Consider the following 24,217-nt stretch of genomic DNA (forward strand, 5'->3'; position numbering starts at 1 on the left):
CCCTCCATGAACCCCCGTGTTTACTGTTCCTCTAAGAGAATATTATCCTTCCAGAACTTAAATCCATTGAGTCTGGGTATTTAATATTTTTTTAAAAATGTAAAAGTTGGAGAAATTTGTGTTAGGTTTTGGGAAAACCAGAAAAACCAGAGTTTTTCTTTGGGAAGCGTCTCTGAGAAATTTCTGCAGCAAGAATAGCTCATATTTAGTTTTGCCACATTCCCTCTGGCATGAACCTCAGAATTTACAGTAATAGAAAAGGAGACTTTCCACTCACGTATTTCACAATTAATATTTATTAAGGGTATAAATGAGGCAACTGAAATCTGAAAATCCAGTTTTATCGTGCTTTTTTAATGTCAGAGAACAGACATTTCAATAAGATGTATATGAAAAGAGGGGCGCCTGGGTGGCTCAGTCCTTAAGCGTTTGCCTTTAGCTCGGGTCATGGCCCCAGGGTCCTGGGATGGAGCCCCGCATAGGGCTTCCACTCCCCCCCCCCCCGCTTGTGTTCCCTCTCTCGCTGTGTCTCTCCGTCAAATAAATAAAATCTTAAAAAAAAAGAAAATAATGAAAAACGAATACTTGTCCACACTTGACACAAAACATTTAGAAATAGAAAAAAGCATAGATCAAAACATCTGCTTTTTCAAAATTAAAAATGCTCTTTTGAGTAACTCCGGAATAAAGATAAAAATGTGAAATGTAGTAACTCGGACAACTTGCTGGATGTCACGCACATTTGTCAAAGGTAAGGGAACTTGACGCCTTCCCCAGACGTGGGCAGTCACGCCAGTGCCTCGGCCGGCCGTGCTCACTCTCCGTCCTGGGCTCGCCAAGTCCTGCCGCGCCGCGAGCCGGGAGGACACGTGGAAGCCTCCTCCCGCGGCTGTCACGGTGCGGGGTCACGTTCCGCACGGGCGAGCTCGGCGTTCACACCCGTCCCACCGAAAAGAAACCGACATTTACCAGGTGGAGCTGCAGACGTCCCTGCCCCGCACACCGCCTGCGTCTCCGAGCACAGAGGCCCCCGCGCCCGGGCCGCCCTCCGAGCCCGCGGCAGCCGCGGGCACGCACGGTTTACTCACGCCGGTCTCAAACCTGCTGAGAAGGAACTAGCGCCGCACTCCACGCCAGCGCCAGGCTTCCCCTGAGAGAGCCTGACTCGATCACCTGAAGCAGAGTGGGGCACCGGCCCCTCAGGATGCCCTGCACGCTCAGCGCGGAGCACGAGCGCGGCCCGTGGGCGGAAGTACGCGCCGACCGGAAACACCTTAGGGGCGGGGCGGAGGCACGCGCACGCCCCGCACCACCCGCCGTTTCCGGCCCACCCGGAAGCAGATTTCCCGGATGGCAGGGCGTCTTGGCTGGAGTGAGGTTCAGCATTGCTGGTGGCCGCTCGCACGTTGATGCCCCCCCCGGCGTTGCGTCCTTCTCACCCGGAGCCCTGGGCCTCCCGAACCTTACAGCCCCCGCCTCCGCCCGTCTCGCCCGCGGGGAGCCCCGCCCGGTCGCGGGACGCGTGCTGCTGGTCTGGATCCGCGCCTTTTCCTCCGGGTAGGCTGGCTCCCAGGCCGTCCGCGCCGCAACTTTTCTACCTCTGTTCTTTCCACTGTCTCCCCTCCGCACCCCGCGCGTGTCGGGTCCCCACTCGCGACGTGGGTTCTCGTCCTTCGCGGCACCAGGGCGCTTCGCCCTCCAGCGGCCGAATCCTATGGACCCGGTCCTGAGTTCTCACCTTCCTCGCGTCGTCCCGAGGCCGGCCCGCCTGCTGCTCGGGCCCCACCACAGTCACCACCTCGGGCCCACCCCGTGCTGGGGCGCTCACCCGCCCCGTCCTCTGACACCCCTTGTTCTCTCCCATCCGCTCCCACTGGCTGTGCCACCAGAAAGTGTGCTCTCCCTGGGCAGGGGCATCTTCATTCTGTTCCTGCGAATGTGGAGGTGGGGCACGGGGATAAGGGGGAAACAGAGCCGAGGAGAGAGACGAGAAAAAGCGGGGGTAAAATTGAGGATAGAGAAGTGGGTCCGTTGGGCTTAGACCAAGTAAGAGTGAGAGAGCGTGACCTGGGCTAGAAGCGGTGGAGTAAAAGAAGATAGTGAAAAAGGATGAGCGGAGAGGTGAGAGAGTACAGGAAGGGGGCGGGGCCTCGAGCTACAGTAGCAGTGGAGGCAAAAGAAGGGTAGATCCCAAATTCGGTAGAGCTTTGTTTTTAATTTTTAACTTCTGTGTTCTTCTAAATGTACTATGTCAGATTCCTATGGCGAGATCTCAGTGGTTTTACAGTCTGTTATACTGAAAATATTCTTTGGTGCTTAGTGATTGTACACTATTTCAGTGTGGTCTTGGTAAAAATGTTGGTAATTTTTTTATGTTAACAAACTTTAGTTTAACCAGTTAGTCTAATATTCCACATCTTCTTTCTCCCCTTAGGTAATCTTTTACTGTAGTGGGCTGTGAACTAGTTACTAGTTAAGTATGTTTGTTCCCTTTGCCCTGTTTCTGGAAATGATCAAGGCTGAGCTGAATTGTGGAACTTTGTTGAAAGAGCGCCCATCTGTTCGTAATTGAATAATTTCTCCGCTGTTTCCATTGCTGACCCCCTTTCATGTTTTCCAGGGCTACTAATTAGGTCTCCTTAATTTCATATATTTTAGTAGTTTAGTAGGATGTTTTGGAAAAGAGGAATTAAATATTTGAGATTGTGAGTAAAACCATGACAGAGGTGAGCTAATAAATTTTTAAATTTAAATTTTAGGTATTTAACCTACTGTGCTATATTGGTTTCTGGAGTAGAATTCAGTGATTCATCACTTAAGTAGAATATCCAGTGCTCATAATAACCACTGCCCTCCTTAATACCCATTACCCACTTAGCCCACCCCCCACCCACCTGCCTCCATCAACCCTGTTTGTTCTCTGTTGTTGAGTCCCACAGCTTGTTTCCCTCTGTCCTATTTTTCCTTTCTCCCCTCCCATATTTACCTTCTTAACTTCCATATAGGAGTGAGATTTTTCTTTCTTTCTCTGGCTGACTTATTTCACTTAGCTTAATACACTAGTTCCACCCACCTTGTTGCAAGTGGCAAGAGTTCATTTTTTTGATGGCTTAGTATTTATACACACTACATCTTTATCCACTCACCAGGTGATGGACATTTGGGCTCTCTCCATAGTTTGTCTATTGTTGATAATGCCGCTATAAAACATTGGGGTACATGTCCCCCTTTGAATCTGTGTTTTTGTATCCTTTGGGAAAATACCTAGTACTGCAATTGCTGGATGGTGAGGTGGTTCTATTTTTAACTCTCTGAGGAAACTCCATGCTGATCTCCAGAGTGGCTGGCTGTACCATTTGGCATTCCTGCCAGCAGTGCAAGAGGGCTCCCCTTTTGCCACATCCCTGCCAACACCTGTTGTTTCTTGTCTTAATTTTAGCTCTTCTGAACAGGAATGGGGTGGTATCTCATTGTGGTTTTGATTTGTATTTCCCTGATGGTGAGTGATGTTGAGCATCTTTTCATGTGTCTTTTAGCCATTTTGGATATCTTCTTTTGAAAAGTGTCTATTCATGTTTTCTTCCCATTTCTTAACTTGGTTATTTGTTTTTTGGGTGTTTGATACAGTCTTTGTAGATTTTGGATACTACCCCCTTATCCTCTATGTTCTTTGCAAATATCTTCTCCTATTCATAGGCTCTGTTTTAGTTTTGTTGATTGTTTCCTTCACTCTGAGAAGTTTTTTATCCCGATGAAGTCCCAATAGTTCATTTTTGCCTTTGTTTCTCTTGCCTTTGGAGACGTGTCTAGCAAGAAGCTGTGGTGGCCAAGATCAAGGAGGTTTCTGCTTGAGTTCTTCTCTAGGATTTTGATGGATCCCTATCTCACCATTAGGTCTTTCATCCATTTTGAGTTTATCTTTGTGTGTGGTGTAAGAAAATGGTCCAGTTTCATTCTTCTACATTTAATTGACCTGAGGGTTGAGGGGCCATCTCTGGGTTTTCAATTCTGTTCCACTGATCTATGTGCCTGTTTCTGTGCCAGTACTATACTGTCTTGATGATTACAGCTTTGTAATAAAGCTTGAAGTCAGGCATTGTGATGCCACCAACCTTGGTTTTCTTTTTCAACATTCATCTGGCTGTTCGGGGCCTTTTTGGTTTCCATACAAGTTTTAGGATTATTTGTTCCAGCTCTGAGAAATGTCGATGGTATTTTTTTTTTAAAGATTTTATTTATTTATTTGACAGAGATCACAAGTAGGCAGAGAGGCAGGCAGAGAGAGAGGGGGAAGCTGAGCAGAGAGCCCTGCTGAGCAGAGAGCCCTATGTAGGGCTCGATTTCAGGTCCCTGGGATCAGGACCTGAGCCAAAGGACAAGGATTAACCCACTGAGCCACCCAGGCGCCACCCCCCACCCCGCCCCGATGGTATTTTGATAGGGATTGCATTGAGTGTGTAGCATAGGCATTTTAACAAGTATTTGTTCTTCCCATCCTTGGGCCTGGAATGTTCTTCCATTTCTTTGTGTCTTCCTCAATTTCTTTCATAAGTTTTCTGTAGTTTTGGTTAGGTCTATTCCTAGTTACATTATGGTTTTCAGTGCTGTTGTAAATGGTATTGATTCTTTAATTTCTCTTTCTTTTGTCTCATTGTTAGTGTATAGAAACCCAACTGATTTCTGTGCATTGATTTTATAGCCTGCCATGGTGCTGAATTGCTGTATGAGTTCTAGCATTTTGGGGATAGAGTCTTTTGGGTTTTCCACAAAAAGTATCATTTCATCTGCGAAGACAGAGTTTGATTTCTTTGGCAATCTGAATGCCTTTTATTCCTTTTTGTTTTCTGATTGCTGAAGCTAGAACTTCTGATGCTATGTTAAACAACAGTGGGGAGAGTGATGTTCTTGACCTTGGGGGAAAAGCTCTCAGCTTTTCCCCATTGAGAATGATATTCACATTCAATGATATTCATGGTGGGCTTCTCATATATAGCTTTTATGATATTGAGGTATGTTCTCTCACAGTTCTATTAGAACTAACTTAACTGTGGACAGTTCTAATCAAGAAAGGATGCTGCACTCTGTCAGATGCCTTTTCTGTGTCTGTTGAGAGGATCATGTGGTTCTTGTCCTTTCTTATATTAATGTATTATTTCACATTGATTTGTGAATGTTGAACCCCTTGCAGCCCAGGAGTAAATCCCACTTTGGTTGTGGTGAATAATTCTTTTAATGTACTGGTTGGATCCTACTGGTTAATGTCTTGATTGATTTTTGACATCCATGTTCATCAGGGATATTGGTCTGTAAGTCTCCTTTTTAATAGGGTCTTTTCTGGTTTGGGGATCAAGGTACTGCTGGCCTTATAGAATAAGTTTGGAAGTTTTCCTTCCATTTCTGTTTTTTGAAATAGCTTCAGAAGAATAGGTATTAGTTCTTTAAATGTTTGGTAGAATTCCTGTGGGAAGACAGGTGGCCTGGACTCTTGGGAAGATTTTTGATTACTGCTCAATTTCCTTGCTTGTTACAGTTCTGTTCAGTTTTTCTGTTTCTGTTTCAGTTCTTGGTAGTTTACATGTTTCTAGGAGTGTATCCATTTCTTCCAGATTGCTTAATTTTAGCATATAGTTGCTCATAATATATTCTTATAATTGTTTTTATTTCTTTGGTGTCCGTTGTGATTTCTCCTCTTTCATTCCTGATTTTATTAATTTGGGTCCTTTCTCTTTTCTTTTTGATTCCACTATGGGTTTGTTGATCTTGTTCTTTCAGAGAACTAGCTCCTAGTTTTGTTGATATGTTCTGCTGTTCTTTTGGTCTCTATTTCATTGACTTCTGATCTAATCTTTATTAATTCTGATCTCCAGTTTGGTTTAGGCTTTATTTGCTGTTCTTTCTCCAGCTCCTTTAAGTGTAAGGTTAGCTTGTGTATTGAGACTTTTCTTTCTTGTGAAAGGTTTGTATTGCTATTCTTTTCCTCTTAGGACTGCATTTTCTGCATCCCAAAGGTTTTGAACAGTTGTGTTTTCATCATTTCCATGAATTTTTAAAATTCTTTAATATCCTGGTTGACCCATTCATTCTGTAGCAGGATGTTAACCTCCCAAGTGTTTGGCTTCCTTCCAAATTTCCTCTTGTGAGTGAGTTCAACTTTCAAAGTATTGTAATCTGAAAATATGCAGGGAATAATCCCAGTCTTTCGTACTGGTTGACACCTGATTTGTGACCCAGTATGTGCTCTATTCTGGAGAATGTTCCATGTGCACTTGAGAAGAATGTGTATTTTGTTGCTTTAGAGTGGAATGCTCTGTATATCTGAGAAGTCCATCTGGTCCATTGTGTCAAAACCCTTGTTTCCTTGTTGATCATCTGCTTAGATGATCTGTCCATTGCAGTAAATGGGGTGTTAAAGTCCCCTATGATTATCCTATTATTGTCAATGTGTTTCTTTAATTTTATTATTAATTGGTTTATATAATTGGCTGCTCTCAAGTTAGGATCATAGATATTTCTAATTGTTAGATCTCCTTGTTGGATAGACCCTTTAAGTATAATATAGTGTCCCTCTTCATCCCTTACTACAGTCTTTGGCTTAAAATCTAATTTGTCTTAATAAAAGGACTGCTACACCAGCTTTCTTTTGATACCCTTAGCATGATAAATGGTTCTCCACTGCCTTACTTTCATTCTGCAGGTGTCATTGGGTCTAAAATAAGTTTCTTGTAGGCAGCATATAGATGAGTCTTTTTATTTATTTATTTATTTTTATTTATTTATTTTTTTAAAGATTTTATTTATTTATTTGACAGAGAGAGATCACAAGTAGGCAGAGAGGCAGGCAGAGAGAGAGGAGGAAGCAGGCTCCCTGCTAAGCAGAGAGCCCGATGCAGGACTCGATCCCAGGACCCTGAGATCATGACCTGAGCCGAAGGCAGCGGCTTAACCCACTGAGCCACCCAGGCGCCCCATGTCTTTTTATTTTTTAATTCATTCTGATACTCTGTGTCTTTTGATTGATTTAGTCCATTTACACTCAGAGTGGTTATTGAGAGATATGAATTTAGAGCCATTGTGTGACCTGTAACCTGTAGAGTTGGTGTTTCTGTTGATGGTCTGTGTCCTTTCTAGTCTTTGTTGCTTTTGGTTTTTTTTCCATTCAGAGAGTCCCTCTTAAAATTTTTTGCAGGGCTGGGTTAGTGGTCACAGACTTCTTTAGTTTTTGGCTGTCTGGAAATCTCTCTCTCTTCCTATTCTGAATGACAGCCTTGCTGGGTAAAGAGTTCTTGGCTGCATATTTGTCCTGTTCAGCATGTTGAATATATCCTTCCACTCCTTTCTGGCCTTCCACAGATTGCATCCTTATAATCATTGTTTTAAATTCTGGTTCAGACATCTTACTTATATTTATGTTGATTAAATCCCTGGCTGTGAGTTCTACCTCATGTTCTTCCTTTTGGGGTTACTGTCATTTATTCCAGAAAAAAAAATGAAGAAAGAGAAAAAGAAGAAAAACACAAAGCAAATAAACCAAAAACCAAAACAAACAAACAAAAAAAAGAAAAAACAGAAAAAAACAAAAAAAGCAAAAGAAAATAACTAGCTCCTCGGTATGTTTTGTTTTGCTTGTTAAAAGAATCTAGAATCCAGAAGAAAAAAAATAAAATGAAATCAAAGTGTGCAAATATATATACACACAAATGCACACACACCCATATGGAGTATACAAATAATAATAATAAAAGGACTTGGAAAATACAAAAAAATAAAGAACAGAAGTAAAAAGGAAGCTCGATTCTATTTCTGTTAGAGCTGAAGCTTTGCAGCACTCTCTGATCAATAACTTGGTGAGACCTGGCTGTTTGTTCTAGTCCTCTGGGGGAGGCACCTGCTGCGCTGATACTCAGGCCATCTTGTTTCAGTGGAAATGCCTCTCCAGGATGCTGGGTGGGCAGGGCTGGGTGTACCAGGCTCCAGCCTCCACTGTGTGTCCTGTTTTGCTCCCTGAAGGCTTCTGGCACTGATAGGCCAGATGAAGATGGTTGCACCCTGCTGTCTAGCCTCGTAGCTAAAATTTCATGCTCTTCAGTGAACTTTTACAGAAGAGGAATCAATTGACCTATTCGTGACCCTGGTTTCCATCTGAACCCCGCACTCACCCTGCCCATGTTCAAGCCTTTTTATCTTTGGCATGAGACTGAGTTTCAAAAGTGAATTTAAAAAAAAAAAAAAAAAATCCAAATTTTAGGGACTCCTGTGCTGTGAACCTGTGCTGTTCCTGGGCAGGTTGGGTTTGAGGGGAGATGTAAAAATTATGAAAGGTTGGATTTGAAAGGTTTTTCTTTTTTTTTTTTTTTTTAAAGATTTTATTTATTTATTTGACAGACAGAGATCACAAGTAGGCAGAGAGGCAGGCAGAGAGGAAGGGAAGCAGGCTCCCTGCTGAGCAGAGAGCCCGATGCGGGACTCGATCCCAGGACCCTGAGATCATGACCTGAGCCGAAGGCAGCGGTTTAACCCACTGAGCCACCCAGGTGTCCCGAAAGGTTTTTCTATTATAGCATTAATCTGAAGGATACATTTGTTTTGGTTTTGTACTTCCTTCATATTTAAAACTTGTGCTTTGTTCCTTTGCTTTCCAATTTGTGTATTACTAGAAGGTAACCAGAGGCAAGAAAGGAGGACTCTTTTGGTTATTTTAACTTGTAAACTTTTATCTCCCTAGCACCTAGAATAGTCTGGCCCATCACTGGTGTTGGGATTCTAGGGAGCTCACTTAATAACATCATTTTTCCAGATTGCAGCTCTGGTGAATGGGTATAGATATCAGTCATTTCATTGGCGGATTTGTTGGAGAATGTGGTTTTGGTATGGAGAAAACAAAATGTTGTATTCAGAACTAAGCAGCTATGTCCAAGTAATGCGGAAAGGGTTGGGAAATCTTAATGTTTAGCAGTGCTCTAAAAATATTAAGTAGTGTGTGTCCCTTTTTTTCTCTTTGGCACAGTCTCCGTGCCACTAGTTAAATTATTGCTGATTCATCTGTGTATTATGCTTACACATCTTCTCTAAGTCCATCTCGTGAGAGTTGAGGAAGAGTTCACTTGGTTATAAGATTAAGGGTCACAGTTGGTTTCCCTAAAGATTTTGTAGGCCTTCTTCATGATCACATTTTGTTCACTGAATATCATCTCATATCTCACTTGAGTTTTTACAATGATCCTCAAATGATTCATGTTTGAATTATAGACTCTTTGGGGCACTTTTATTTTTTATTGCTTTATATGTGATTTTCCAAACTGCATTTCCACAAACTCACAAATTCTTTTTTGTATGCTTTAATACTTTTTTGTTGAATTTATGAAGTTATTTTTTGTCCTATCATTTCCTTTGTAGTCTTTACCAGTAACATAGATTTCATAGGTCGTGGGTGGGCTTGTCTTTCACAGCGTTGAATGATTTTTACTTAATCCTTTCCTCTTGCTCATTTTAAGGCAATATTAATGAGTGGTTTTGCAGCAGTGTCTCTTTTTCTTTTTTGTACCTCTCAGTGTGGTCTCTTTTAAATGGTTTTTGTTTTATTTTTGGAAGTTTGGGAGCTTTGCCAAGTCATTTTTCCTTCTTCCTTGTAATCTCTTTAATCCTTATAATTCTGCTTTGAAGTCCTATTTTTATTTATTTATTTGACATGGAGAGAGAGAGAGCGCGTGCGCATGCGTGTGCAGCAGGCAGAGGAGGAAGGAAAAGGAGACTCCCTACTGAGTAGGGAGCCTGACTCGGAGTTTGATTCCAGGATTCTGGGATCATGACCTAGCTGAAGGCAGATGTTTAATGGACTGAGCCACCCAGGCTCTCCTATTTTTAAGGTTTTTAATAATTTGTTGTTTATCCATTACTAAAATTACTGGATGATTCTTAAGTGTTTTGCGCCAAGGCAAAGGATTCTTTGAGTATTAATATTCATTTATTTTCTCACTCCTTCCTCTCCCCCCTCTTTTTTTTAAAGATTTTATTTATTTACTTGACACAGAGAGAGAGACACAGTATGCAGAGAGATGGGGGGGCGGGAACAGGCTCCCCACCGCGCAGAGAGCCTGATGGGGGGCTCGATCCTAGGACCCCGGGATCATGACCTGAGCCGAAGGCAGAGGCTTTAACCCACCGAGCCACCCAGGTGCCCCTTCCTCTTCCTTTTTAATAGTTAACTGTGTTATTTTTTTCATGCCATTTTCATTGAGTTGGACTCTCCTTAAACCCTATGAATTCATGATTGTAGTTTGCAGAGAAATACGTGTCAGGACCTCTTCCTGGCTCAAAATGATGACTGTTTAACACAGGACATTTCAAAAGTTTGTGAGATTTAGCTGGCATTTCCGATAATCTAAGAAATATCAGCTACCGAGAAGCTGCTTTTTTTTTTACGGTTTTCATCCACTCATGACCTTTGATGTGTACAACTTGGAAACATGGACAAAACACAGTGATACCTAGGTAAAGCTTTCCTTCCCACTCATAGGACTTTCCTGTTTTATGTGTATAGGGATTCCCCCTACATATCCCTGTATTTTCTTTGAAGAAAAATTCTAAATGTAAAACATAATTTTACATTTCAATCTAAATTTGCCTTGAAGGCAAAACCTAACATAATCCCCTAACCAATGTGATATTAGCTTCCCTAGATTTTCCCTCTGTCCCCTTGGATTCTCCTATATGTTCTGGATAACTCAGTTGGTAAACCATATTATATAGAGTATATTTTAGGCATTGTTGAGTGTCCTGGATGTTGGTACCTTTCCCCAGTTACCAGATCTTCGCATTAATATATGGTTTCTCTTTCAGATCTGAATCAAAGCTCTGTCTTCTCCACTGGGTGACTCAGAGGAAAATTAGAGGATCCGGTGCCCAGAATCCTGCTTTCACCTCTCCAGACATTTAAACCATTCTCCAGTTCCTCAGGCCCTTCAGCTCACCCAAGAAGTCAAAAGATTCAATTTCCTCATCACAGTACATGCATACAGCCGGCAGAGAGCAAAGTTTGCTTATCACTTTGGCACTGCTTAGCTCTGTGATGCTGAAGACATTCTCATTTCTGTGCATTACAGAAGAGATTCAGATTTCCAGGTATGGACCAGTGTCCAGGGGAGGGATGTTCTCACTGCTCCAAAGGGCAAGTACCTCAAAGCTCAGGGAAAAGGTGGGTGTCGGAGGGGTATGGAGCCATAGGGCCCAGTCCAAGTGCCCTAAAAGGAAAAATACTGGTACAGGAGCTGAGGGCACAGTTGGAACAGGGTATCCACCCGTCTTCTGGCCTTGTAGCCATGGAGGAGGACAGCAAGGGGCCGGGTGTGAGACTGTGGGTGCTCTCATCAGCTTTGGAGATGAATGTAGGTTTTCTTTCTCTGCAGAGTTTGTAAGCTTTGGAAGATGCTAGTTGAGCATTCCGCACTATGGAGACATGTACCTGACACCTTACAGGGTATGTATGTATGGACTTGTATTTGGGAAAATGCTTGAGGGTATCTGCTTTATAGGGATGGCAGTTCTTACACAGTACCCATGCTGGCCTTCTCAGAGGGTATATATATGGTGGCTCGTTTGAGCTTTGATACTGTTCAAGAGCCCTGAACATTAATCATTCCGCTCTCTGATTCAAGTTGAAGTCAGTAGATTTTAGTCCTTTGAGCTTGATAATGTTTAGTTATTGCAGGTAAGGCTTCTCTCCTGGTGATACATGGGATCAGGGTTCTTGTCACTGAGTGTGGGATGCTACTCCCAGTGTGGGAGCTGAGGCATAAATCTGAAATCATTCCAGCTTTGATTAAAGGAAGTTGGGAAGAGGTGCCCCCACCTGACTAAACAATAGTTGCATGTTGCACACTTTGAGGGAACTCCCAGTCACCAAAACTCCCCCAATTCCTGACAAATCTGGAGCTGCACAACTCTAAAACTTCAAAGTCATGGATCTTTGAGGAAAATGACCACTCTTCACTCCTCTTCCAATACAACTGTGGCTTGGAAGCTGTTCCTGCCTTCAATGACAGGTAGGTGGTGACCTTGTCCAGGCTGAAGGCTCTGTATTTCCTGAACTGGTGGACATTTCCTTAAAGATAAGGGGCTTATGATGGACCTATGCTGTGAAGTTGATAGATTCCGGAACCTAAAACTGGTGAACTCCTTCTCAGCAGATGAATTCCTACAGTCAGTAGTCCAGTATCTTCAGAAGCTTTGGAAACTCAGTATGAGAGTGAATGGTCTCACAACCCAAGTATCGTCTCAACTAGAAAGGATGGATTCACTGCAGCCATTTGAGCCAAGTACTCCAATGTTGAAGATTTCCCCTCTACCTCTCACATCTTCTCTGTTTGCCTAAGATGCCCAGACCCCAAACCCTCAAGTTCCTGGAAGTCCATACCCCATGTCAGGAGAGAGGATGCCAAGGCTCTTCTGCAGAAAGTTCTGCTCCACTCTCTGGTCCCCTTTAATCCAGTCCAAACTCATCTACTGAAGGGTGGGCGTGAAGCCACGAAATGACTCAGTCCCACTTCTCACCACCCTTACTTACACACCCTGCATCCTTCTGTATCCTTTCCCTTCCTGCCAAATCGTTTATCCTCTGGAGTTGCTATTTTTCAGAGGCATTTGAAACCATGAGAAGACATAACTCATAACCTGTGGCCAGGGAACAGATTTTTGAACCAGATAAATATGAGCCAGTTAATGATAAGCTCTCTGGGTTTTGTCAGGTCACATGAATCCTATCCAGACTGGTTTCCTGAGAGGAAAGGTGAAGACGGTAAAGGGTCTTCTGAGTAAATGGCGAGACCACAAGTGAATACCTGTCACCTAGTATGTGGTCCATGTTGATGGTGTATCGGGGCAGATGGCTTCTTCGCCTGTGAGTCATCCACAGACTTCGTACAGAGCGGGGCTGGAAGATGTGAGCGAGTTTAAGAGAACCTTTAGGCTTATAGTCTGGGAATGGACACCTCTGCTGGAATGGGAGTTCTGGGCTAGGGACCACAGTGCTAACTTTTGCAGAAATGTGAAATCCTTTTTAAAGAAATGTGTTTGTTTTAGAAATCATAAAGCATGTTATTTTTAAGGTAATGTTCTCAATTTTAAGTCAGATATACAAGATTCCGCATGATGGAGGAAATTAGCTTTCTCTCAAGATAATGCTAATGGAGGCAAGAGTCCACATTCTGTGGTTCTGTTGGAAAGGGAAACACACAGGTCAGTGGCTTCTGGCAGTCTGCAGTAGTGAACGGACTCTGAAACAGACAAAGTCTTGATTTATATCATTTGCTGATTTCCTTGTATACTGACAAAACTCAAGCTAACAAGGATGTACGATCCAGTTTACAAAACCCCTGAATATTTTATAAGCAACTCTTGGGAACCAGTGCTTGCCAAGTCAAGCATAACTACCAGAGGGACTGAAGGAACATGTTAAAAAATTAGTAACTCTCCTTTGTTGTTCCAGTATTGGAGTGTAATGGTAGAACTGAGAAAGAACTGGGATGTTCTGTCTTACCTTTTAAGGAAGCCAATTAGGGTAACTCCTCCTGCCTCTGCCTCAGTGACTTCTTGAGTGGACCCCACTTATAGTTGGGAGGAATAGAGTCTAGAAACAGGAGCCTACTGCCTTCTGAAACCAGCTGTCACAGCTGTTCCATTTGCTTGAGAAGGGATGAACTATAAGGGTCTTCTCTTCTCTGCTGCCCAAAGTAGATCTCTGTGATGGTGAATGAAGTTCCAGGATTCTGCACAATCAGGACCTGGGGGAAAATCCTGGTTGTGGATGACTTTCTTGCTGCAGTATTAGCATCATGCCTCTTTAGTTAGGTGGGTCTAGCATTGATTCATTCTTGATGGAATTCTGGGATGCTGCCACGGCAGATCTCACAGTTGAAGTGGCCCAGCCTCTTCAACCCTTCCACGTTTCTCTAAGTTATTTTCCCCCTCGGTCACTACGTATGGCTCATGTAGGCTTCTTTGGACGTATTCTATGTTCCACAGCTTAATGACTGGAAATTTCCCTGACGCATAATGAAGGTGCTTGAGAACGGGTGGACGGTAGTCCAAATCAGACTTTATTTTAAGTAAAAGTGACCACTATGGTCAGTTTAAATTCAGCAAAGGAGAAGTTACTGGATGGCTGATCTGAGGAGGAATGATGCAGCTATTTCTTTTCTTAATTACAAGTTATTTGTCTGAACAATAGGAAGAAAACATCCTAAACCCGGACAGTGCCATCACCTAGCTCAAACAAAGAAAAGGTGGACTCTAGTCCCATGCCAGTATACATTCCAGACTCCAGGACTGTGAAAAGGAGGAACTGTCAGAGGGAAATGTAATACAAGTCCCAAATACGAAAAGAGCTTACTTGGACACTTGAGCACCTCACAGCCTTTTCCAGTGCCGGCTTGGAAGCAGTGGCCTGGAAGTGGGGAACTGAATGGACAGTTGACATTTCTTGGATAGTTGGCTTCTCTCTGCCTCCTTTTACTGCATCTAGGAAGTAAGAATAAATGAAGCCCTCACTCATTTCAGTCTAAAGCTGCTGATTCTGTGGGACTCCCCCAGGAAGACATTCACCCAGGAAGACATTCACCACCCCTTTTTACTGTGACGTGCAGGACACGTGCTTTACGGAACGTGTGCCACAGTTCTTCATTATAACGGAAGTCATAACACATTACTGTTTTGTGAGGCTGACGGGGCACATTTAGAGTTCACAGAATTTTACCTGGTGTCCATTAAACCTCCAGTTAAGATTTATTGATAAGTTTCCCGAGGCATCGAATAAAGGTCAGTTGCTAGAATTTTATTTAGTAAAGTATATATAGATTGATGAGAAATACAATAATTGATCTAGCAATCCGACAGATCCAAGTGACTTGAATTACCTGGAATATGGGCAGTTGCTCTCGATCTTCTTAATACAATAGATCTTCTGGAACTGTGAAGGCATTACTGTAGCAGTAATACTGGCACAGTAACATTTATTTATTGAATTTAAGATAACAGCAAAAACAGAATTTGCATCTACCTAATTTGACCAAGGAAATTTGCTTTTCATAGAAATAACAGCCGTGGGGTGCCTGGGTGGCTCAGTCAGTTAAGCATCTGCTTTCAGCTCAGGTCATGATCCCAGGGTCCTGGGATTGAGTTCTGCATTGGGCTTCCTGCTCAGTGCCGGGCCTGCTTCTCCCTCTACTGCTGCCAGTCCCCCTGCTTGTGCTCTGTCAACTAAAATCTTTAAAAAAAAAAAAAAAGCCACAAAAGAACGTATAACATACTAATTTGTGTGTTGTTGCTTTTTAAAAAAGATTTTATTTATTATTTGACAGAGACACAGCAAGAGAGGGAACACAAGCAGGGGGAGTGGGAGAGGGAGAAGCAGGCTTCCTGCCGAGCAGGGAGCCCGGTATGGGGCTTGACTGAGCCACCCAGGCGCCCCCTAATTTGTGTTTTTAAAAACAGTTTTACTAAAACCAGATTTAAAAGTTATACTTGTATTGAGCTCTCTCTAGAGAATGTTCCAGCATTTATATTTACTTGTCTGTAGAGAATGCTTTCTGGATGATAAGTTGTCACTGTGTAATAGTAAATCCTTACTTAAATATTTCTGAATCTAAAAAAAACCAAAGCCCAAGAATTTCCATGGTAAAACATTCAGGAGAATTTGCTCATGTTGATCCAGCATTCCCTCCCAGGTGGCACTGTGTCATCATACGTACAAGGCAGCTCCACAGAATATGGGGATAGATTCTCCAGTTACACTGTAGCGTGAAGGGGACCGTCTGCGCACATGGGCCACAGAGAATTCATCCGCCTGTGCGGTCGCGAGATGCCTCCACGTCTCCCCACAACTTTTTGAGGATCACTTGATTGACAGCAGCTCTAAGACTGCTCTGTAGATCCTAAGAAGACCTCTGACCTTAAGTCCATTCAGGTATTTCCTGTACTTAAGTCAGTTTACAAACCAAACCCAATTCCATTGAATTGGACGAGGGAAAAAAACAAAACAAAAAAAACCCTCACAAATTCTCAAAAGAGGACTTGTCACTAGCTCAGAAGCAGGCTAGTCTACTAGATGGCAAGACCCTGGATCCTGAGCCTGCACTTTGGAGGCCTTCATTGTTAAACTGTTGTAGAACAGAAAGTTGTAGTATAGAAAGTAGTTGCATCACTTTGTGTTTCAGTTAGAAGATTAAAATTCGCTTCTGGTAGAAGGCTGAGCAAGAATAGTGCCACCAGAGCACTAAGGTCTGGCCCTAGATTTGATGGATCTAAAACAGAGAGGGCTTTGTTTCGATGGTAAATTATCTTACACTGCTTTTTTACATTCATCGAATCTCTGTGTCCCACACAGTTTAAAGAGACTCTGGTACAGTGCTGAGCCTGAGACAGATGTTATCCCTGCTCCCCTCAGCTCACAGGGCCCAGAGGAGGAGACAGTCAAGCTAGCTGTTGGAGTGTCCTACGTGCCCTGCTAGGAAAACGGGGAGGTTTGGCACCAACATTAGACTAAATGTTCAGGGAAGAGGATCATAGCCTTCAAAGGAGGTATGATATGTAAGCAGCTTCTTACAGAGTAAGGAAGTTAAGATTGCCACCTTGGGGGTGGGAGAGCCGCTCTAGTTAAGGGCTGTTCGCGGGTGAGACGGTGAGCTGCACGTGGTGAGGGGCACGCGGCCCATGAATGAGCAAGCCCATAAGGCAGAGAGGATTTCCGTGCAACAAGGATGAGTGAGTGACTCTGAGGAGGTGAATCTGGCCATGTCAGATTAGGGACCTGAGCCCATATTAAGAATTTCTCTGGCTGATTAGCCGCTTCCTCACACTTTTCAGGGTTCCACTGCACACTCCACAGCACCATCCCTGGTGTACTTGCCAAAATGCGGACTCCTCATGTCCATCCTGCTAGATTGAAAGGAGGGACTGCTAGGCCCTCTTCCGCATGGCCACATTCTCCAGGCGATTCTCCCCCTGTGAGGACTGTGATTGGTGTGAGTCAGGGGCCCCATAAGTCCATGTTAGGCTGTTGTCATCCTCACTGTTGCACTCTGGCTACTTTGTTTAATTGTGCCCAAAAGACTGTACCATGGAATTGTCAGCACTTTTAGTATAGAATGTAAGGTAAATTTTGTTTTGTTTTTATACTGTTTCCTGTGTGTAAACAGTTCACTGTTACTTACTGGCTTATATTTCTTTTTTTTTTTTTTAAGATTTTATTTATTTATTTGACAGAGAGATCACAAGTAGGCAGAGGCAGGCAGAGAGAGAGGAAAGCAGGCTCTCATCGGGAGAGCCCAAAGCGGGGCTTGATCCCAGAACCCTGGGATCATGACCTGAGCCAAAGACCCAACCCACTGAGCCACCAAGGCGCCCCATGGCTTATATTTCTACAGAAGATCCATCTATCCGATATCCAAAAGACGATGAAAGACAAACATACACGTAAGACAACAGGTGTAAAAACGTGAGCTGTGCAGAGCAGTTCATGGATGTTGCCTAAACTCTCTGAGCCCTTGGACTTGGCTGCAGTTTGCCTGTATTGTCTCAGACATAATTACAGCAGTGACTCGTGTGCAAACTATATTCATTAACCCATTTTCGCCTCTCAGCAGTCCTATGAAGGAGTCAGGGCCATCTCTTAATCTGTACATCACCCAGTACATAGGGGAGCCTGGCTGGGGCTCTCGCAGGCTGAGACCAGAGCCTTGGCCCTCTGGAGCATATGGCCTCAGGAGAACCTGGTTCGACATTCTTTTGGCCTCACTGCATCAGCATTTGATGATGGTGGCAGTGATAATGATGACAAGGATGCCAGGGACAACTTTTTCTAAGTCAAATGCTTATATTTAAAATGTATACTGGATGATTTCAAAAACAACTTGTTCTTTTGTATCTCTAGATCTCAGTATATGTTAAGATACATCCTAATTCTTTGAAACTTTTCAAAAACAAAGGACATCCCATTTATAGAAAAAACAGTAATGAAGCTATATAATTTATTCTAGGAAGCCCTAATATTTTGAAGCTTAGGGTATTACAGTTCTTAGGCATGGGTAAGAGAAATCTGATGGAGACCTATGCTGAATTCTTTTTCTATTTCTTGGTAGTAAAATGTCACACTCTGGATACCTGCATGTATTTTAAGTGTAAGTATTTCTGTTATTTGGAGTCACCATAGTGCTCACAGTCTGCGAGTTGTCCGATTATAAGACCTCTTAAAAATAAAGAGCAGGAGGGGCGCCTGAGTGGCTCAGTGGGTTTAAGCCTCTGCCTTGGGTTCAGGTCATGATCTCAGGGATTGAGATCCTGGGATCGAGCCCCGCATCAGGCTCTCTGCTCAGCGAGGACCCTGCTTCCTCCTCTCTCTCTCAAATAAATAAGCAGATAAATAGACAACCAGAGAGCAGGAGGGGTACCTGGATGGCTCACTCAGTTAAGCAACTGACTCTTGGTTTCAGCTCAGGTTATGAGATCAAGCCACGCCTTTGGCTCTGTGCATAGCATGGGATCCCCTTGGGACTCTCTCCCTTTGCCCCTGCCCCTTGCTCATGCATGCTCTGTCTCGAAAATAAATAAAATCTAAATAAATAAATAAAGAGCAGGATAGAGCTCTTGGCTTTAGTTTTGTTCCATTGTTTCCCAAAACTACCAAAGCTCACCAAATGGTGAGGCCTCTGGGAAAAGAGATGAAGGTTGCTTTTGAGATCTTTAGAAGGATGAAGAATTGAAGAATTAAAGGATATAATCTGTTGATGAAACAGACAGCTAGATCAATGAAACACAGTAGGGAGCCAATAAGTATACCCACACAAATACCGTAAACTGATACTTGACAAAGGGGCAAAAATAATACAATGAAAGTATTTTCAACAATGAGGGAGCAGGTAACAACTGGAAATCAATACACAAAACAAAACTGAATCTCCACACAGACCTTAATTCTCTTAAAATTTTAACTCAAAACACATAACAGATCTAAATTATCAAACCACTTGAAGAAAACACAGGAAAAAATCAAGGTGACCTTAAGTTTGGCAATGACTTTTTAACTATAACATCAAAGGCAAGATCCATGGAACTATAACATCAAAGGCAAGATTCACTGATAAGTGAACTGGATTAAAATCAAAGACTTCTGCTTTGTGAAAAAATGCTGTCAAAAAAGTGAGAAGACAAGCCACAAGCTGAGAGAAAATATTTGCAAAACACACAACTGATAAAAGACTTACTCATAATATATAAAATATTTAAAAAATCAACAAGAAAATTATCAACTCCATTAAAAAATGGGCAAAAGATCTGAACCTTACCAAAGAAGATTATAGATAGAAAACAAGCCCTGAAATATGCTCAATGTCATATGTCGTCAATGAAATGCACAAAACAAAACAAAAAACACCACTATGTGCCATTAGTATGGGGAAAATGGAAAATACTGAGACCACCAAATGCTGGTATAGATGCAGAGCACCAGGAGCTCTAATTCATTACTGGTAGGAATGCAAACTGGTGCAGCCACTTTGGAAGATAGTTGGGAAGCTTTTTATAAAATTAAACTTATTACCACATGATCCAGCAGTCATGATTCTTTCTCACTGTTTATCTAAATGAGTTGGAATACGTATGTCCACACAAAAACTTCCACATGAATGCAGCTTTATTCATAATCACCAAAACATGGAAGCAACCCAAATGTCCTTCAGTGGGTGATGAATAAATAAACATGGTATATCTAAATGCTAGAATATTATTCAGTGGTAAAAAAAAAATGAGCTATCAAGCCAGTGAAAACACATGGAGGAGCCTTAAATGCCTGTTACTAAGTAAAAGAAGCCAGTCTGAAAAGTACATACTGTGTGATCCCAACTATGACATTCTAGAAAAGTGAAACTAGAAGACGATAAAACATTCAGTGGTGGCCAGGGGTTGAGGGGGTGGGCAGGGATGACTAGGCAGAGCACAGGATTTTTAGAGCAGTGAAAATACTCTGACGATATTGTAAAGGTGCATGTATGTCATTATACATTTCAAACCACCAGAAGATAGAGCACCAAGGGTGAACAGTACTGTAAACAAGGACTTGGGGTGATAATGATGTAACTGGGTAGGTTCATCAGTTCTAACAAATGTTCCAGTCTGGAGTGGGATACGGGTAGTGGGGGAGGCTGTTCTTTTGGGGGGATAGGAGATGTATAGGAACTGTCTGTATTTTCTGCTCAGTTTGTGATGAACCTGAAACAACTCTAAAAAAATATCATTAGACAGAAAGGGTATCATCTGTTTTCCTTAATTGCATCTATAGGATTTACCTAATTAGAAAAGATTTTGTTAGAAAGGCTTGGCTCGATTAGGTTTATATTGACTGGCATACAGACTGACCAGGGTGTATCCTTTGATTTATGTCACTGATGAGGTTATCAACTGCTTATAAACATAGATCATCATCAAAAGGGTGATTTATGTAGAGAAAGAAACTCTGAGGTCCTTTGTGTGGTAGCTACACATCAAAGAGTTGGCTTCATTCGCTTTTTCATCTGTTTGGATTTGGGTAAGTACTAGATAGAATTTTTATGAGAAAAGACAGACTCCTGTATTTCAGGGAGGAATTTATAATCAGGAAGTGATGGTTTATCTGACTGCAGGCACTCGGGGGCAGGTTTCTTATCCTGTACATGGAATTTCTCTCTTTTATCATTCAGATGTAGTGGTCACAGGGAAACTTGCCTAGTTCTACCATTCATAGGTAGATTTTTCTGCATTTAGGTCTTAGAGGACAGCATAAATAAAAATAAATCTATAACAAATTCCATGCGTGACCTGGAAAAATAGTAGTTCTATTTAAGTCAAGGCAGAGGACAAGGGAAACACTTACTTTGGTTGGAATTTAATGAAAATATCTGTGTAATGGAGATTTAAACTGAAATTGGAGTGGAAAGAGTATGGGGTAGGAAGTCTGGATGGGAATGGAAACAATGATAGTAGTGCCTGGGCTAGAAAGAGAACTGGTGTATTTGTTGGTTTGGTAAAGGCATTTAAAATGTCTGTACTCAGATGCAGCCAGCCACTAAGATTCAGACAAAGGAATAATTCCTATATGTGGTGGGATAGACTTATTGTCTTGAGAAGTACTTCATTTTCGGCGTAACTATGCAAGCAGAGATTGTTATGCCCCAATAATGGGTCCGTGATTAAAGGAGTGAGACTGATATAAAGTGAAGGTCAAGCAAAGCTTTATTTCGCCAAGCATCAAGAATCAGATGAACGTTCAAGGATGCACCTCTTAAAGAGAGGGCAACACTTCTGTTTCACAGACTAGTTTTTAAGGGCAAAGGCCATGGGGTTGGGCCTGGCCACACGCACAGGTGGCCAATGGCCAATGAGATTGTAACACACACAGGAAACAGTGATGCCAGGCAACCAACTGAATTGTAATTTACCCTAGTAGACATTTGAATTAGCCTATCACACCTGGGTTAGGATTGGCGCCAAAAAGACTCCCAAAGGGCAGGGGCCCATACCCCTTGGTAGCTAGGGAGACAGTATGCAACCTCCCACTGATCCAAGGTCTCCACCTGGCCTGACCCACCCTTGTATCTGGGCTTCATTACCTGGAGCTGGTTTCCTGGAGCTGGTTTCTGGGACTTGTTTTTAAGTCAATCCCCTGGGGGAAGGGGAGCAGGGACAGTTTCAACTTTAATGAAAGCCTTTTGCTAAATAGGTCCTTACAGAGATGGTCTCTAAGAAATGGGAATCCAGATAAGAAATTGGTCACTTTCGGTTTAGAGACAACAGTAGAAAAAACGGGAACAACTGAAGCAATGTGTGAGCCTGCCAGGACATGGTATAAAAGAACAGGCACTCACGTTAAGTCTTGAGACGGTCCAGTAGGGCTGAGGAATTTTTCACAGAGGACGCAGGAGGACTAATTATAGAGGGGAAGAAGTTCTGAAAGTGAGGTCAAGGTTTAACTCCTCGCTGTTTCCAGGTAAAGATCTATTGGAGAGACAGAGACAATCAGTGATGTTAATACGTATTTATAAAATAACCAGTGGTGGCCTTTTAAGTTAAAGGGAGAGGAGGATGTGAGCAAAGGACATATCCACTGCTTGGATATGAGAATAAGGAAATCTGAGAAGTTCCATGTTTACCTACAGATGGAGATAAAAATCAGTATGTGGCATGAGTCTAGGATCTCTAAGCTTTGCAATCAGAGAGGAGTTAAATAACTCTGGATGCTGTGGGCTCATTAATAACAATACTTTTTGATGTTTTTACTCAGTTTGATTCTGAAAGGAGGACAGAAGCGCAGCAACTGGAGAGAGAGAACAGGTTCAGAGGAAATTTTTGCTTTAAGTTATGAGATAATGAACTTTAATGATGGGATTGATTGTGGAGAGATGGACAGGGTTTTGGGAAAGGAAATTTATAAACAGGAATACAGTTCTCAACAAAACAGGAGAAAAAGGAATTCATTTGGAGACATTGGACCTAGAGTTAGCACGACTTCTATTTAATGGGAAAGAAGAGTCAGCAGTGGATATGAATGTAGCAATATTTGTAGGTATTATGATGAAAAACTGAGTTAGTGTGTCACCGTAGATAATTCATCTCTCTTATAGACTGAATTTTGTGTTCCCAAAAGTCAAATGTTGAAGTCCTGACCCTCAGTGTGTTTTTGGAGATTGGGCCTTAAAACTGTCAGTTAAGGTACAATGAGGGCATTAGGGTCGGCCCTAATCTGGTTTGACTAGTGTCTTTGCAAGAAGAGGGAATTATGTCACAGACAGAAGATGGCTGGCTGTGAGCGAAGTTGGCTGAGGGTGCGGGGGTTAGAAGAAACCAATCCTGGTGACACCAGAATTGTGAGAAAATAATTTTCTATAGTTTAAGCCCTTCAGTGAGTGCTTCTCTGTTACAGCAACTTTGGCAAGCGAGCACAGTATGTGTAGTAGGGAATGATCTCCCCTTTCGAAAGGTGAGAATGTGTGGCATCAGTAGGCATGGGGAAGATCTGAAATATTTATGGGAGCATGGAAGAATGACTTAGAGTTGGCAGACACATTTGAAAACCCCTAGGAGAAGTAGTTCTGTTTTTAGACAGGGATCAACTTCTTAACCATTTGTGTCAGATACAGTCACAGGAAAGGCAAGTACTTGGAATCCTCTGCTGTCGAGATCTTGAAGGGGAAGTGTGGTTAATAGTGGTTAATAGTGCAGGGAACATAGAAAGTGCTGGTTCTGGTAGGTGCCTGTTGAAATGAGTCGGTGTGGAGTAAAGTGGGCAGGAAAAATGAAGAGGGGGAAAGCCTGATGTTTGAGAAGTGGCCAGTCCACAGAGGTTCCCATGTACAGAGAACCGAGTGTGGGGTGTAATTTCTGTGAAAAAGTAAGGAGAAAAAATTGTAATGATGGTAGGGCTACTGATTTAGGTCAGAAGTGATGCCATATTCCAGGTAAAACCTAGGTGTGGTGTGTAATCCTTAAGGAATTTTTCATAGGAGACAGAGCAAAATTAAAATAGGAGTAGGTCATTTCCTAGCTATATATAACTTTGTTACATTTTTGAAGTTTTTTGAACCTCTTCTGTTCATGTCATTTGTTAAACTGGTAAATAGAATCAGGTTTATTGTGAGGATTAAATAAACGAATACATATAAATATCGAAGTAGGTCATTTCCTAGCTATATATAACTTTGTTACATTTTTGAAGTTTTTTGAACCTCTTCTGTTCATGTCATTTGTTAAACTGGTAAATAGAATCAGGTTTATTGTGAGGATTAAATAAACGAATACATATAAATATCGAAGTGGGGTCACATTTGATACAAATTTCTTTTTTTTTTTCTTTTTCTGGACCTCAGGTACAAATGGGTGAGTTAATCCTACTTTGTTTATGACACATTATCATAACTTTCCTATGAAGTACATCTAAGTATTGGTGTCTTAGGGGAGAGTTGGCAGTTTATACATGCTTTCTCACTGTGTGTCTCACACATTTGTGTGTGTATATATGTAAATGTGTGTACATATACATACGTGTGTGTGTAATAATGAAATGCGGGCATAGTACAGCTACTGAAGATTAACACAGAACAGGATTTCAAGGACTTCAGTTACCACTTTATTAAAATAATCAGAGCAACTAGATTTTCTCCTGAACCATAGGCTTTCGGTATTATCTGGATGACCTTGAAAT

At 42.3% G+C, this 24,217-nt stretch overlaps 1 protein-coding gene across 6 annotated transcripts in view; it reads left to right on the plus strand.

Annotated features, from left to right (window-relative positions):
- The first annotated feature begins 221 nt into the window (after positions 1–221).
- Positions 222–24,217, plus strand: part of LOC309855481 (uncharacterized protein) — a 30,156-nt gene continuing 6,160 nt past the window's right edge. For 2 of the 6 annotated variants that reach the window (XM_082715843.1, XM_082715844.1), the window contains exons 1-3: positions 222–1,557; positions 10,837–11,118; positions 11,403–11,473. The gene's annotated coding sequence lies outside the window, so the exon portion shown is untranslated. The remainder of the gene's footprint in view (positions 1,558–10,836; positions 11,119–11,402; positions 11,474–24,217) is intronic. The other 4 variants (XM_082715841.1, XM_082715842.1, XM_082715840.1 and 1 more) reach the window with 3 other exon arrangements.

This window comes from Mustela nivalis (assembly GCF_964662115.1).
Source record: "Mustela nivalis genome assembly, chromosome: 20".
NCBI classification, from domain to species: domain Eukaryota; kingdom Metazoa; phylum Chordata; class Mammalia; order Carnivora; family Mustelidae; genus Mustela; species Mustela nivalis.